Source organism: Microtus oregoni, unplaced genomic scaffold (assembly GCF_018167655.1).
Source record: "Microtus oregoni isolate MIOR12 unplaced genomic scaffold, Mior012 000068F_ref0000429, whole genome shotgun sequence".
Lineage (NCBI taxonomy): Eukaryota > Metazoa > Chordata > Mammalia > Rodentia > Cricetidae > Microtus > Microtus oregoni.
In genome coordinates this window covers 871,474-887,474 of record NW_024543975.1, presented here as the reverse complement: position 1 = coordinate 887,474, position 16,001 = coordinate 871,474, and the positions used below count along the sequence as shown (strand labels likewise).

The following is a 16,001-nucleotide window of genomic DNA, read 5'->3' as shown; positions in this document are numbered from 1 at the left end:
AGGGGAGAGAGACTGGGGGGTGTAGCTCAATAGTCCAGGGTTTGCTGTAGTAGTATGAGATTCTGATTTCAACTCTCAGAACCACAGCGGAGAGGAGGGTAGGATGAAGAGAAGGAAGAAGAGGAAAAGAAGGAAGGAATGGGGAGAGAGAGGGAGGCTAGGAGACAGAGGAAGAGTGGGGAGGATGGAGAGAGGGAGGAAGACCAGGAGGGCACAGAGGAGGATTGGGGGAAGGGGACCAGGCAGGGGGAGGAGTACAGGAAGAAAGGAGTGGGGAGGAGAGAAAGAGAGGGCAAGGCCAGAAGGAGGCAGAGGGGGACTAGTGGGAGTAAGCACTTTAATTAACACTTAGGTACTTTTCTCCTGTTTTACAAGGCCAAAGCGAGATACCAGGCACCATGGAAATGATAGGTAAGTGGCTGGAGCCCACACGGGTGGATTCTGGATTACCACTTGCTTTCTCAGTACCCACCTGCTAAGGTGGGTGGGTGGGGAAGGGGGCTGGAGAAGAGCTGGGAGGGAGCATCATCTTCCTGCTGCGGGGAGGGCACCGTGGGTGTCGCTCCCTCCCAGTGCTGCAGCCCCAATCGTCCTGCACGCAGTTCGCCCGCCCGCCCGCCCGCCTGCGTTCCGGGCGATCGGTTTATTAATACTCGGCGTTGCCGAGGCGGATCGCAACAACAAAGGCGGCTCTCCCGGCGCCCAGCGTCCTTATGTAACTGCTGGGAGCTGCGAAGCCCAGGCGGCCTGCCTCACCCGGGGCTGGGCCATCTACATCAGCACCTGCGATGCTGCTCACCCGGTGTTCCTTCCTCTGCAGGGCTAGGCATAGCACCCAGCCTCGGAAGGGGTCTGGTGGAAGAATAATCTCCAGTCCCAGGGGAACTCTTAGGAATGAGCAGGGGCTCCCTTCCCTCAGCCTCCAGAGCCCCAGGCTTCCCCTCCATCACAGAGAGAGAGAGAGAGAGAGAGAGAGAGAGAGAGAGAGAGAGAGAGAGAGAGAGGAGCCCAGTGTTGTGTAGGACTTTAGGGTGCAGATCTTTATGGGTGCATATCAAACTTAGCAACATCTGGGAGGTGGCCCATGGCTCAGATGGGAAACTGGGGTCCACGTTGTCTTTACACACAAAGACACTGAATCCTTAAATCTAGGGGTGGCTGGTGTTCTTCCCACCCACAGATCCTGGAGCTCTCAGACCTCCACAGATCTTATTGTCCCCATTTCTTCAGCGCAGGGATTCAACCCTCCTGACCTCTGGGTTTCCAAGAGCACGCTCATCCATAGAGGTCCTTCCTGCCGAGAGTTGGAAGGGCATCTTCAGTTCTGAGCACACCTGGCCATAGCAGGTGCCACACCAAATCACAGAACCCATTGTCATGTGTCTGTCCCCAGAAGTCCTCAGGCCCTGAGAGGTGGCTCTTTGTCTCGATCCATCTCCATAGCTCCACAGCCTGGCCTCAGCCAGGCCCCAGACACAGCGGGCCTTTCACAGCGCAAGACTCTGGGATCCAACTCTTGGAGGCTTTGCCGAGGGTCTCAGAGCTCATCTCCCAGACCCCACAGTCCCTCAGGCTGCAGCTCCTAACTGCAACTCATTGGCTGGCTTTGGCCTCAATCTTCTCCCAGCAACAAAAAGCCAGGGGTCTGGGTGTCATGATTCTGGGATTCTTGAAGCTCTAACTACTGTGCCAAATACCACTGTGGTGATGACTTCTGGAACTCTGCACACAAGCCAGTGGAGGGACCGCTCAGATGGACACCATTAGCTATGTCTCCCAAGCTTCCTGTTGGCAGAGACAGAACCCTGGTCTCTGTCCCCTTCGCAGGATTATTTAGATAATTTAATGAAAAATCATAAAGGGCACATAGGAGGTATTTGTTGGCCTTGATGCCTTTGTTTGGTCCAGCTCCAGGGCATTGTGGGAGCCTCTGCCTGGCTGGAGAAGATGCAGGGGAGCTGGCAGAAGGCAACAACTGGTTTCTGAGTATAAATAAGTTACAGCTTTATAACTTTATGTGAAGGGCATAGCCGTGTGCCAACCAGCCCAACAGGCATGGAAACCGTGCCCTTCCTGGTGTCATCAATGGCTAACATGCTTTTAGCCCCAGCCTGAGCACGGATATGGTGATACCCGGACCCCGTGTCCAGTGATGAGCAGGGCACCCTCATGGAGACAGAGGGGATGATGGGGATGCTGAGGCAGGGGCTGAGTTCTTCCAAGTCTCCCCAGAGTCATGAAAACCAAAGCAGTGCTGTCCTCATCGGAGCCTGCTGATTCAGTTGCTAATGGGAACACAGTGGGTATACTGCCCATCTCCTTGGTGGGCTGGGCGAAGCAGGTTTAAGTGTGCTTTATGCTCCTGACAGTAGATGCATCTCACCCTCCTTCTCACGGGGAGTAATGGGACCTCTCAACACCCTTACTTATTTTCTAAGTGGCCATACCCATCTCCTCCATGCCACTCCCTCACGCCACTGGCAATCCTAGTTCATCCCCTGCTTCCCCAGGACCATTCTGTACCAACCAGCCCTACAGAACGTATCCCCTCTCGGCTGCCATTGGGGCCACCGTGGTCCTGTGGGCTCTGGTCCCTGCACACAGCCCCTCCTAGGTAGCCATTGGAAACTCATCTTCCCGTGTGTTGCCTCCAGTGATGAGTGTCCACCTCAGGCCTGCGCATAGGCCCTTCCTTCAGCAGCACATGTTCTTCCTTTCCTCCCCTTTTCTCTGCTGGTCTCAGCTGGCAGGACACCTCCGCAGTCCACATGGATGGTGTCTCTCAACTGCTTCATCCTGTCCGTGGACTTTATCACATGTATCCCTGGGTGCCACAAGTGTTCCTGTTCTCTGATCTGCCTTACATTCCAACACATTCTCAGATCTTACTATCTTTACGTTAAATAAACAGGAAGAGAATGGGCAATTACTACAAATAAATGGCAATGAGGAGCAGGGCCACAGGCTGATACTCTCGGAGCAGATGGGGCAGTTCCGTGCACAGCCTGTGCATTGTGGCCACAGGGTCCAGGCCATCATAGAGCTGCCAGTTTGTTTGGTAAGATCTGTGGCGAACTTTAAATGGTCCCATCTAAAACAAACGAAGGAATGAATGCACACCACACACACACACACACGCGTCTGGAACCCATCAGAGCCCCTTGTACGGCTGTGAATGGGAGAGACGTCTTGCCAGGACATCTCTCTGTCTCTTCATCCTTGCTGTCCCTCTGCCTAGCTCATCTCCACCTTCAACAATCCTATTCCTCGTTCACGTTCCTTTTATGCCAACATCGATATTATTTTCTCTGAAAAGCCTTCCTAACCCCCTACCCTGTAGCCTAAGGCCCCCTACAGATACCTCAAACTGGCAGCCAATTCCCAAGAGGCACTGTGGTAGATTTGACAGCTGTGTTCCAAGTGCTCCGGGCTGGCTCGGGGCTACTGTGCCCAGGACCATATGTTTCTCCCTTTTGTCTCTTTTCTTCTTTTTCTTTTCTTTTTTTTTTCTTTTTCAGAGTTTCATGTAATCTAGGCTAGCCAACGAAGAACTCAAACTTTTGGTCCTCCTGCCTCTACCTCCCCAGGATAAGATGTGTGTATCTCCATGCCCAGTTCATGAGATGCGGGGGTGGGGGACTGGGGTGGAACCCCGGGCGTGCACAATGAGCAAGCATTCTACCGGCTCAGCGACATTCCCATCCCAGTTCCTTGTTATTCCTTTGCACCTAACCCAGTGCCAGGCACATGGGAGGCATCTAAAGGGAAGGGGCTTAGAAGTGGGGGCAACTTGAGAGGGAGGTGAGCTAGGCTGAGCTCCCATCTCTCTCAAGCCCTGGACTCTAGACAGAGCCAATGGCAATCTCTTACCCGCCCCCGCACACCTGCTGTCCAGCCTGTTTCTTCTCCCTCCCACTCTAGGTGGCCTCCCAGAGGGTGAGAAAGCAGGCAACCAGGGCCTCTGTGTGTCCAGACCTCTTCTGCGACATTTTCTTTGTCTTCCTTTTGTTTCTTCCCTCAAGCCCAGGCCCCTCCCCCACCTGGCTGCCTGGGCAGTGAGAAAGCGCCGATTTAAGGAGTAATTGCGGCTGCAGTGTTGCCGAAGCCTGAGTCACCACAGTCAATCAGGCTGAGGCCCTGGGACTCCCAGGCTCCCGTGGCTGACTTCTGTGCTTGCATCCAGGGCATCATTGTTCTCACAGGCACAAAGGAGGGGATGTTTTCAGCCCTGCCTCAGTGACTGGCACACAGGGGTGATGGTGGGACACAGCAGCGTCCTCAGGGGCCTTCCTGTCCTGCCAGAGAGGACACTGGAGAAGGTGCCCAGAGAGAGCTGAGAAAGGAGACCAGGAGAGAGAAAATCATCTCTTTTAGAGACTAGCACGTGGTCCTATTCCCCACTTGTCCTTCGTGGGCTGGGAGGTTGAGGTTCTGAAAGGCTGTGGGAATTGGCCAGAGCAGCCAGTTCCAGGCATCCCAGATGGACACCAGCTCTTGGGGACACAAGCATCGTGAATGGACATTTGAGGCCAGTGACTCTGTGCTAAACACCTTTAAAGGTTGTCTCTGCTGCCTTCTTTCCTCAGAGTCAAGGCAGGCAGGCAACGTAGGCCTTGAGTTACTTTCTAAAGCACAGAGAGTTTAAGGGGCTTATTCAGAGACACACGCAGGCCTTTCTGATCACCAGCTTCTCCATGACTCTCTTTGTTCCCATTTCCTAAGGTTCTAGGAGAGATCATCTCTATAGTAAATCGTGGGGGACCTCCTACCTTCCGGGGAAGAGAATTTGGTTGAGATAGAGGTAGGGGTAGGGGAAGTGATGGATGGAGGACACCTGGGATGTCTCTCCAGGCAAGCTGGGTTGTCAAGGAGACAAGAGGGCAGCCTTCCTGGCCCAGAGGATGCTCCTGCTGTCCACCGGCCTCTCACCCAGACTCCATGCTGTGTGTGTGGGGGGGGGAGGAGGGGAGGCACCAAGAAGAACAAGATGAGAAATTGTGTCCTAGACTCAAGACCACTGATAAAATAGGAGAGATGTTTCAACCAATTTCCCTTTTCTCCCCTAGTTTCTAAGAACTACTTTTAGAGTGCTTTGGAACTGTGGGATTTCCTTTCAGTTAATTTGGAGTTTCTGTTATTTTTATTTAGGAATCATTCACTGAGGGTGAGAGAGATGTCATACTCTTTTCAGGACTTGGGACCTTTGAATGAACTGTGCAGAAGAAGGCAGTGTCTCAGGGGATCCTTCCTTTTCCCTGAGGACATGAGTGTCCAGAAATCACTAACTAAGGAGCCACCAGCTCTTCAAGAATAGACGTCATAAAATTTACTTTGGAAAACAGCCTGCCTTTGGAGGGGTGTGTGTGTGTGTGTCTCAGTTTCTTCCTGGGTTAAGTGGAGATCACAATTATTCCCATGCCCCTAGTCACAGACCTCTGACTGTCACCCAGTCTAGAAATAAATAGAAACAGCCAGAGGACAGTATTTGGGAGACCTTAATGGACTCTTGTGAGGTCTATTAAAAACACAGCTGGGAATGTGGCTCAATTGGCCGAGCGCTCTCATAGTATGCGTGGAGGTCTGGGTTTGATCCCTAGTACGACTTAAACCAGGCATAGTGGTCTCCCTTGTAATCCCAGATTAGGGAGTTGGGACCATGAGGATTAGACATTCAAGGTCATCATCAGCTACAGAGGTTCTTGAGGTCAGGGCGAAACAGCCTGCCTTAATCAATCACTCATTCAATATGCAGATTCTGCTGGGCTTGGTACATTCCTGTTGTCCCAGTACTCGGGGCCTAAGGACTGCCTGGGCAACTTAGTGAGGTGCCGATTAAAGACAAAAGAGGGCTGGAGATACAGCTCAGTAACAAAGCACTTGTCTAAAGTGTGTGAGGATCTTCTGGAGGGTGTGTGTTCCAGGGATGTGGTAGGCTGGCTCCATGTCTAGCCCAGGAAAAAGCCTGGTACAGGAGGATGCAGGACAGACCCACTGCCCCCTGATTCTGCCTTGACCTTAGGGCTCTCAGACCCCCTGGATGGCAGCTGGACCATCTGTGCCTACCAGGTCCAGGAAGGGGCAGACACAGGCCACGGAGCTCTGAATGGCCTTTCTGTAGGGAGTAGCCTGAAGAATAGATGGCTAGCCCCTGCCCCCTGCTAAGTCACACAGCCCTCTTCCTGGGAGAAAGGGCCCCTACAGTCTCCTGTGACATTACCAGGGAGGAGCTGATTCCAGCAGAGCAGTGTGAGGAGGGAGAGGTGCGAGAAGCCAGGCACAGCCGCAACCCAGCCTAGCAGTGAAAGACAAATCAGCTCCTGTGGGAGGGAGGCTTCAGAGCCACACCAGGCCAGTCCAGGTCATTTACAGAGGCTGAGGATCAGCCGAGGAGCCCAGAGTGCTAAGGCTCCTTTCTCTCCCTCCTCCCTGTCTCCCTTATTCCTGTGTCTCTTTCAGGCTGTGCCTGATATGATGACTGGCTGGCCAGGTCTTCATCTTAGATGGTAGAAACCGGGCTCTCTATATGGAGCAGCTTCAAGTTGCCACTGAGGCCATTCAGCCCAGTTCATTCATTCCACCATTCATTGTCCATCTGAGCACCTACATTATACCCGGTGCTGGGGGCATAGGACAATGTAGGGAGCAGACCCGGATCCTCTGATGAACCCCAAACTTAGCATCTTACAGAGGAGTCAACAGAGCTGCGTCCAGACTGGCATAGTTACCAAATGTGACAGAAGTCCCAAGACAGATGGAGGCCCTTTAAGGCTGACATTCCGGCTGAGACCAAGGAGTGAGCATTGAGAATGAGGGAGAGATAGTCTGTCATGAGTCCTGCAGGGCTGGGGAGCTCGGCCAGCTCAAGAATAGCCAGGAGACTATTATTATTATTATTATAATCATCATCATCATCATCAACAACAACATGAGATAAGGTCGAGGATGGCCTCAACCTTCCTACATAGACAGGCTGATGTAAGCCTGTGATCCTCCTGCCTCCACCTCCCAAGTGCTAGAATTACAGGAGTGTGCCATCACATCCAGCCTGTGAGAACCCAGAACTTCCTGCATGTTTGGCAAACACTCTACTAATTAGAGCACAGCCCAGATGTCCCCAGATGTGCTGTTTCAAGGTCAGAGTCGATCTGGGAGGAGAGGCTAGGCTACACGAAGAGCCCAGGATGGGACTGCTGATGGCTTCCATAGGAGGTGGCTCTCCGGATGATGACATGATCACTGCCTGGCCCAATAGTGCTGAAGGACCCTTGGATCCTCCTGGCCTTTGTACCCATCTTTCTGTTCTCCTGCCTGTTGGTCTTTCTGCTTTGCTCAAGCCATGATGGCCTATGAACAACACCCCCCTAGCTGACTTTGACCTGGAACAGTGCTCTCTCCCTCTCAAATGAACTGAGCTCCATTCCCTTAAAGGGTAAAGATCATGCGAGGGCCTTGGGATTATTTACTCACTGACCAGTAATAGACTAGAAGACACGCCCTGGCTAGAGAGGAGGGGTGCTGGCGGGGATCAGGCACTTGTTGCTATTCGATACAAAAGCCTGTTTGTCCCACGTGTGCTTATGAGGTGTTTGATTTGGAGATACTTTCTGTGACAACACCCTTATCAGGAGCAGATTCTGCAGCTGTGAACTCTAGGGACCTGGGTGTGCCAGACCCTGGCCATGTCCTTAATGTATGAAGCTGCCAGCTTCCTCTAGAAAGTAGGTCCGAGATTCACATCTTCTTTAGGGCCAGGTTTACTCTGACTGGGCTTGTCAAAGTTCTCTTCTAGGGCATTGTGGCGACCTTGAACTCTGACCCCTGCTGCCCACCGGGGCACAGAAGCTCTGGGAGGAAGTGTGTCCATCTGTCAGTGTCTGGGCCAAAGGCTTCTAGGTTCCATGTGATCCAATGTTCTCTGGTTGTGGGATTAAGACCACAGACTTCCTCCCATCTGGTTCCGCCAAATCCCTGAGGTCCTCAGATCCCCAGGTGTCTTGCCTGGGCCATTCAGTGCCTGGCTCTCTCCTCTTAGGTCCCTATCTGTTTCTCCTGTAGCCACAGCTCAGACAGATGACTCCCCAGGGCACGCTCTGATGCCGTTCCCAGGCAGCAGTTTCCATGCACTTGGCATCAGGACACATTTATTAATAAAATGAGCAAAATAACCAAATGCCTTGGCAGCGCCAAGGCTCGCCAGGGAAGCTTGAAATTCAGAGACACCAGAATGTGGGGGTGGGAGGATGTCTGCGAAAGCCTCAGGGGCCGTGTCCCCGAAGAGAGGTGCCATTTCTCTGAATCCACAAGCTTGGGCACATCTCCATAATTTGATTCCATGGCTTATGGGAAAAGAGCCCACAATGAGGTTCAAGTGGCTTTCAAATGGCCATTTGGGGGACAGTCTCAACCAACTGTCTTCCAGAGAGCGAACCAGTCCAGAACCCCCAGCCTAAGGTGCCAAGGCAGGTCGGCACAGCTGCTGGGGAGGTGCCCTGTGCCCTAAGCAATGCTTGTGAGGTGTCACCTGACATTCCAGTGTTGCCTCTGCCCCTGACTGGTTGTATGGTCTTTGCTAGATCACATCTCTAAGTCCCCTGATCCTGACGGGTCCCCAACCCCAAGTCCATCAATCTCTTTGGCTCCACACCTTTCCAAAAGTCCTGACCTCATTAGGCCCTTCAACTTCTAAGTCCCCTGACCCCACAATCCCCTACCTCCTAGTCCCCTGACCCCACAATCCCCTACCTCCTAGTCCCCTGACCCCACAGTCCCCTACCTCCTAGTCCCCTGACCCCACAATCCCCTACCTCCTAGTCCCCTGACCCCACAGTCCCCTACCTCCTAGTCCCCTGACCTCACAATCCCTTACCTCCTATTCCCCTGACCCCACAGTCCCCTACCTCCTAGTCCCCTGACCCCACAGTCCCCTACCTCCTAGTCCCCTGACCCCACAGTCCCCTACCTCCTAGACCCCTGACCCCACAGTCCCCTACCTCCTAGACCCCTGACCTCACAGTCCCCTACCTCCTAGTCCCCTGACCCCACAATCCCCTAACTCCTAGTCCCCTGACCCCACAATCCCCTACCTCCTAGTCCCCTGACCCCACAATCCCCTACCTCCTAGTCCCCTGACCCCACAATCCCCTAACTCCTAGTCCCCTGGCCCCACAGTCCCCTACCTCCTAGTCCCCTGACCCCACAGTCCCCTACCTCCTAGTCCCCTGGCCCCACAGTCCCCTACCTCCTAGTCCCCTGACCTAACAGAATCTACTTCACAGTCTCTCATAAGGTCTCCCATCTCCATGTCACTGACTGCACAGGCCTCCACTGTTGTCTGCACTGCAAACATAGCAACTTCATCTTTGGCTCTCAAAACTAGCTTCTCCACAAACCCAAATTATTGCCTACTCTTTCTGTGCATGCCAAGAGTCCAAAGAGCCATGCTTTTAACACCTGAATGTTTTCGCTTTCTTCAGAGTAATGAAGGGTGTACCACGGATGCCTCCCTCCAAAGCCCAGATCTAGCCAACAATCCTCAGAGCAGCCCTGGGAGTGTATGCCACTCTAAGGACCATTCACAGAGAGGGAGACTGAGGCTCAGGGACAAAAAGTGATGTGCTCCACCCCACAGATGGTGGTGGCTGGGATCTATTCAGCCGCTTGGCTCAGCGCCCAGAGCATCATAAATACTCATTTTTTTGTGGTCATCTTTTTCATGGGCCCACTCCATGGCTGTCCCTGAACATTCTGCCCTGTCCCATGCCGGCCTCATACTACAGGAAGTTCCCAGCTGCCTGATGGATCTCTAACCAGGCTTGGCATATCGAGTACATTAGCTGCCTCTTCAGACCTCTCCCAAGAGCATGCTGGGAGATGGATCCAACCGGGCTCCTCAGCCCCAGGAACACCCACTGGGCCCACACACTCATCTGCTTTACCCTGAGCCTTGGAAACTCTCGCCAGGTGGAAAGGGAAATGGAACGTATGCGGTCTGTTTCCTCGGCTGGCGCCTGAGCGTTCCAGTTCACACGTAGGGCTTTTCTTAGAGCTGGTGTCACTTACTCTAACAGCAAGCAGAACTTCAACAGAGGGAGGGCTCCGGGTACTGGGACAGGACCTGGGCATGCTGTTTCGTTCGTGTTTTCAGCAGCCCTGCTCAGGAGTGGTTATTCAGTCCATTTGGCAGCCTAGAAAATCACGGCCCTGAGACAAAGCAGCCTGGGTTGGCAATACACAGCAGCTGACATTCCTCGAGGGTTTCTCTGGCAAGTCTAACCTGCATCCATCCATTTTTTAACCTTACCTGGAAGATGAGTCACTGCTCCAGATTCCACAGGAAAGCCAGAATTCAAAGCTAGGTCTGTGTGCTTCCAAAACATTTCCTTCTGCTCTAAATGTCAGCGTTTGGGGACTGCATGTATTTTCTTAGTCTCTGGAAACCCATCCCCAGGTGTGATCCAAACGTTCTTACCGGGATCCCTGAAGTACACACAGTTGGAACCTCCACTTGTTGTATGAACGTGGGCAAGCAACATCTCCTGTCTGTGCCTCCCCTTAACTAGATCCTCTAGGGAGAACCTGCCTGGAGAGAAACCTCACCCATGGAGACATCTCCAGGTCCTAGAGAGGGCTTGAAGGGTACCTTGCTCATTTGGCTTTTCCTGCTCTGGGTCACCCTACTATAACGCTATTCCAAGTCAATTCATGACAACAGAGGCTGGGAACATGTATCCCTAGTGTGCTGGGGTCCAAGGTGAAGAGAGAAATGAGGTTCAAGGAACAAATGACTGTCCGTCCAGCAGACATCTGTGGGAGACTCAAGCTGAAGCCAGCTGAGCCACTCCCCAGCAACCCCACTGGGACCTTCCCAAAGCAGGTTTCCCTCCTACGTCTCCCTGGTTGTCTGAGGTTCAAGCTTGCCCTAAGAAATCTCCCTCATGGCTTAGACATTTCCAGGCATCTTTCCTTGGGGTCTCCTCCTTGCTTTGGGGGAGACCTGGAGAATGGACTGGAGCCTCCCATGTGCATACAGAGCCAAGCTGTGGACTAAGGGCTCCAGCCCCAGCTCTGCCCTTTGTGCCTGGGATTCAGGGAGACCTCCACAAGTGACCATCAGCCATAATTACCAGGAGGGGTATGATTTTAAAGATTCCTTTGGCAGGATCAGTCTTTATGTAAAGATCAACACATTTATTGAGACCTAGATTCAGCTGAATATTTTAAAAATATTCCTTGCAGAAGAACTTGGAGAGTAGCTCTGTGAAGATGTTCTCACAAGCACCTACCTGGGGAGGCACACAAAGGGGCTGAGACACTTCCAGGGAGGGGCAGGGTTGTACTGCCTGGTCCCTCCCTATATGTGGTGACTGGACCCAGGTTAGCCATGTAGCTCAATCTGGTCCAGTCACTTCTTTCTTCCTTAGGAAGGGAGAGGAGAGGACCCTGCCTGGGTCTTCTGTGGCTGGGTTAGAACTTAGGACAATCACAATAGTAAGAAAAATAAGAGGTACTACTTATTTTTAGAGAGCAGGGGTGACAAGCTGGTTGAGGAGAGACAAACTGAGGTGGGGACACAGTGATGTCTAGACTGGCCCTACCTGCTTGCCCAGGCTGGGAAAGATGAAAGATGCCCCCTTTGCTAAACCAGCTTGAGTGGGTTTCTCTGAATCATGACTCAGGAGCTGACCAATATGCCCTGCCTCCATGGAGACAAGAAGGACCCTAAGGCTTCATCCTGCAGGCCTAAGTGGTCAAAGCTGAGACCAGGAAGGTCCTGGAACAGAGATGGCGCTATGTCTCGGGGAGCTGGGTCTCTTCACTGTTCGAGTACCAAGTTGCCACGTGTGTTCCAGTTGAATATTACCATCTCCCTTTTGCATCAGAACAGCAGGAGACACTCAGGAGGTCAGGGACACTAATGTTAACTTGTGGAGGGAAAATGAGACTCATGGGGACAGAAGACACTCGATCCCTCACCTCCTTGAAAGCCAGTTACCACTAAGAGGTGAACAGTGTCTGAAAGGAATCTCCTGCGATGTTGTTTAGATAGGAGTTGAAGCACCCCTTGGGCAAGAAGGATGAGATCCATGGTAGGTCACAAACAAGGCAGGTGGCACACTTGACCCTCCCCTGAATGGCCAAGTGACTCTCCACTGGGCTGAGGGAACACAGTAAGACATATAGACTCCTTGTTGTCATGGTCCATAGTACCCTCAGTACTCACTGAGCAGACCGCAGGGCAGGAAACAGGCCCGTCTCCCAGAGTGAGCCTGAACACTATGAAGCAGGGAATTGAGGCCCTCCTGGCACCGTGTGCCACTGCCGGCTGTATATAGAGAAGTGTTCACACGGGAAGCTGCACAGGGGAAGCTGTGCCATTCCCAAGTGGTGAGAACAGGCTGGGGAGCCAGGCAGGCTTGGTGCCCAACCTGCTGCTCGGCCTCCTTTTCCTCTGCTTAGGAGGGAAGTGTGCCCTGGGTGATTCTGAAGTGGGTGAACAAAGCCAGCTGGGTGCTTAGAACTCACAGGCCCTCTGTAGTATGGCTTCCTTATCCCTGCTCTCCACAGGAGGAAATGAAAGTCGTTTTCTCAGACTCAAGGAGAAAAGAGAGGAAGAAAGGAAGGTTTTATTTAGACTCTGCTCAAATCTTCAGAGAAACTGCGTCTGAAAGTCTCAGGAAAGCAAGCATCTATGAGCAAGGCCTTCACATACTGTGCCTCGCTCACCCAGCAGAGGAAGGGAGCTGGAGGAAGGGAGCAGGAGCTCTATCTTCTAAATGTATCTTTATGCTTCCTCGACTCCGCCTAAGGGTCCTTGGGTTTCCTTGTGACAAACAAGCTGGTTGCTATGGGGACCAGGTTGCTAGAATGTCCATCAGGAAAACAGTGATGAAAGTTCTATCTCAGTTCAGGGAGACAGGAAAATGGGGCGCCCTGAGGTCTCTCCCAAAGGCCCTAAGTGCACAGATCCACACAGTGGCACCCCATTTAAACCTCCAGTCTGCCAGACTTGACCATGATTGATGACATGAATTTGGGAGCAGGTCGTAGCTTCCTAGTCATCCCCATAGCAACACGGGGTCAGGCCACTCAGCAAAGGATTCCCTCCAAGACCCTGGGTAAGGGCAGCAGTGAGTTTCCCGCTCACTGGTTCTGTCATTGCCGCGGAGAGAAGTAGGGAAGGAACTGTCTCAAGACAAACAACAAAAAAACCAAAATGAGTCCACGCTCGTAGTAGCATGGCTCTGGGTGAGGCTGCACCCCGCTTCCAGCAGCCAGCAGCATCTGGGTTCTCACAGGGCTCAGTCCTGCCTTTCTATAGAGGTCTCCTGTTACCCTGTGTCTCAAATGGCTGAGGCCTGTGGCAGTGGAGATTCTGGGTGTGAATCTGCCAGGTAGGTTCCTTACCTCTATGGGTAAGTAACCAAGACTGAGTGGGACTCTAGCCACACCTGCAGCCCACTGCTGTTTTGAACTGGGCCCCTCCTAATTCTCCAACCGTGGCCCCCTCCACCTCCTTGCATCTTTGGGACACCTCTAGAGAAGGCTCCCCACCTTTCTTCTGTGGGGTCCTCTCTAGCTCTGGATTTCCTGGGTGGAGCTGTGGTGTTGTCCCAAGGAAAGGATAAAGACAAGGTAGATTAAGAGAACATGGCAGGAGCAGGGGACCCCTCGCTCTGTAATCTGAAGCCTCTCACCACCAGAGATGCAAAAATTTGAAGACCACACGGTGAATGTACAGATTCATAAAGACAGACCCGCAACTGGACAATTTATGGGGCACCCGTTTTACAGAGCTGCGGGAACACTTGTCTTTTGGGAAAGTCACTGTCATATCTGTAAACACCTTGTGAAGCCAGGATTCTTCCCTTTGAAATGGGAGTCTCTTAAAGGGACAGGACAGTGGGTGCTGGAAGGAGGCTCCTCCCCCACACTCCATGCCTGGGAGCTTAAAGCACCACCCGCACAAGTGGGATGAAGACATATCACAGCCCTGCCCCGACTGTCCATTTCTTCTCTACCACATGACAGTGACAGCAGCTGACCCCGTGTTGCTGTTCTAGGAAAGACCCTTGACTTCACACTTGTAATGTGGTTTATCGATCCACTTGGCTCACGGTGTGTTCTAGAAATGGGGCTATGTTTCCAACCCTGACCCTAGGCAAATCTGTCACAAGGTTGTCATTGGGATAAATGAGTGATTGGCATTAATAAATAATGAGGTTCTGGGCCCATTTGGAGCCCAGGCAGGATGCTTAGGATATGGCACCCCCACTTTCTGCCTTAGCTCACTGGCCCAGAAGGATGCTTGCTTGTGTACGGAGGGGTATTCATTCTGTCTTTGTGGTGCTCTAGGGTGGAGGATCAGAGGCCAGCAAATGTCTGCTAAAGATCAGAGCCTTCTGCTAAGAACTAGATAGGGACCATCTGGTCAAAGAAAGCGCAATTGGGTTTTCCCTGTACTTCCTACAGAAGGCTTTAGGAAGTGGTGGCCAGTCTGTATAGATGGGGCAATCAAAAGGAACTGGTTCAGTCCATGCCAGAAGGGACTGGTGGCTACTGTGACTTCCTGAGGCCATCATAACAGTGATGGTAAGAAAGAGCCACAGAATGAGGCCCCCAAGAGAGAGCTGACAAGTTTGGAGTGCCCATGGCCACCTCCCTTCCTTTTCAATCACCCTGCAAGGTGCCTGGCAGCCAGCCCAGGCCAGCTGAGACCTCCCTGCTGAAGACTGAAGTCTCAGGCTGCAGCCTCAGCCTCAGAGAATAAGCTCTCAAGCTCATAAGCTCAAGCTTGGCAGGCAGTGTGCTGAGTTCCCTGTACATTATCTCATTTAATTTCATTAGCGAGAACAGCCTTTGAAGCCTGGTGACAGAGCTTTGAAATCCGCGAGCACTTTACCCTGGCTGCTTTTAATTTAAAGGGAGATTGAAAAGGCTGTGATCATAGAAATTCCCCTCAGAGTCAACACCAAGCCAGCTCTCTGAGTGGGGCGCATGGGACAGTGGTGACAGTGGGAGCCGGCAGTTTCAGTGACAGAAGGTGCTGCTAAAATGCTTTAAACAATCAAGGGGACTGTGTGTGCGCGCACGGGCGTGCGCGCGTGTATATGAGGTGTGTCTGAGCACACGTGCTTGCACACGTGTGTGTTTATATGTGTTTACACAAACAGGGCACAGTATCTAGGAGAGAAGAAACTGAAGTGGATGATGCTTGCAGCTGCTTCGCTGCTTCCCGGAAACGGGAAAAGGAGGCCTCACATGTCACAGGAGGAGATAGCCAACCAAAATAACAGAGGTTCCAGCAGGGCAAAGCGTCAGGCCGTGCAATGCGGTTCTCTTAGCAGAAGCCCTGGAATCGCATGGAAAATGTGGCCTTCTGTGCTGACCTTGGACGTCCTGGAGCCCCTTCGATCTCTTTCTTGTCCGATGGTGCCAGTCTTGCGGACTGGAAGTGTGGCTTCACCTCCAAACTTGGGTCTAGTCTGCAGCCAGGCTGAAAGGAGTCAGAACTCCCAGTAGCTAGGTTTGGATTCAGCTTGTTTTCTGGGTTGCTTTTATTTAATAAGTTATACTATCGAGGTGTGTACCCAAGTCTTAACTGCCTAGTTTGAGGGTTTCCCGAAAGATGTCTTGGGGTCTGCCCGCTGAATTTGTCATGATGCCTGGCTGAGTGTCTAGGGTATATGAAGGAGCCAGAAAGGGCCTCTCTGTGCTGGCACGGGAACTTGAGGAAGAGAGGGGGATGAGCTCACAGTGCATGCTTGAGGGGCCAGGGCATGAGACTGAGAAGGTAGATCTCTTGCTAGACTGGGCTGGGAGGCATACACCAGGGATTCCGGGAGCTGCTTCTTCATCTAGACAAACATGCACAGGGTGGACACACCTCTACGGGAGAAGCATCCACAGGGCACCTTGGTAACTTGTAAGTCTCCTGGGGCCAGACAATTGTTTTACTGCTTCCCTATCTTGTCGATGCGATGGTTTGAATGAGGAATGTCACC

The 16,001-nt window shown here is 52.4% G+C and overlaps 1 pseudogene; it reads left to right on the top strand.

Annotated features, from left to right (window-relative positions):
- The first annotated feature begins 398 nt into the window (after positions 1-398).
- LOC121440538 overlaps positions 399-16,001 on the top strand; it is a 59,981-nt pseudogene continuing 44,378 nt past the window's right edge.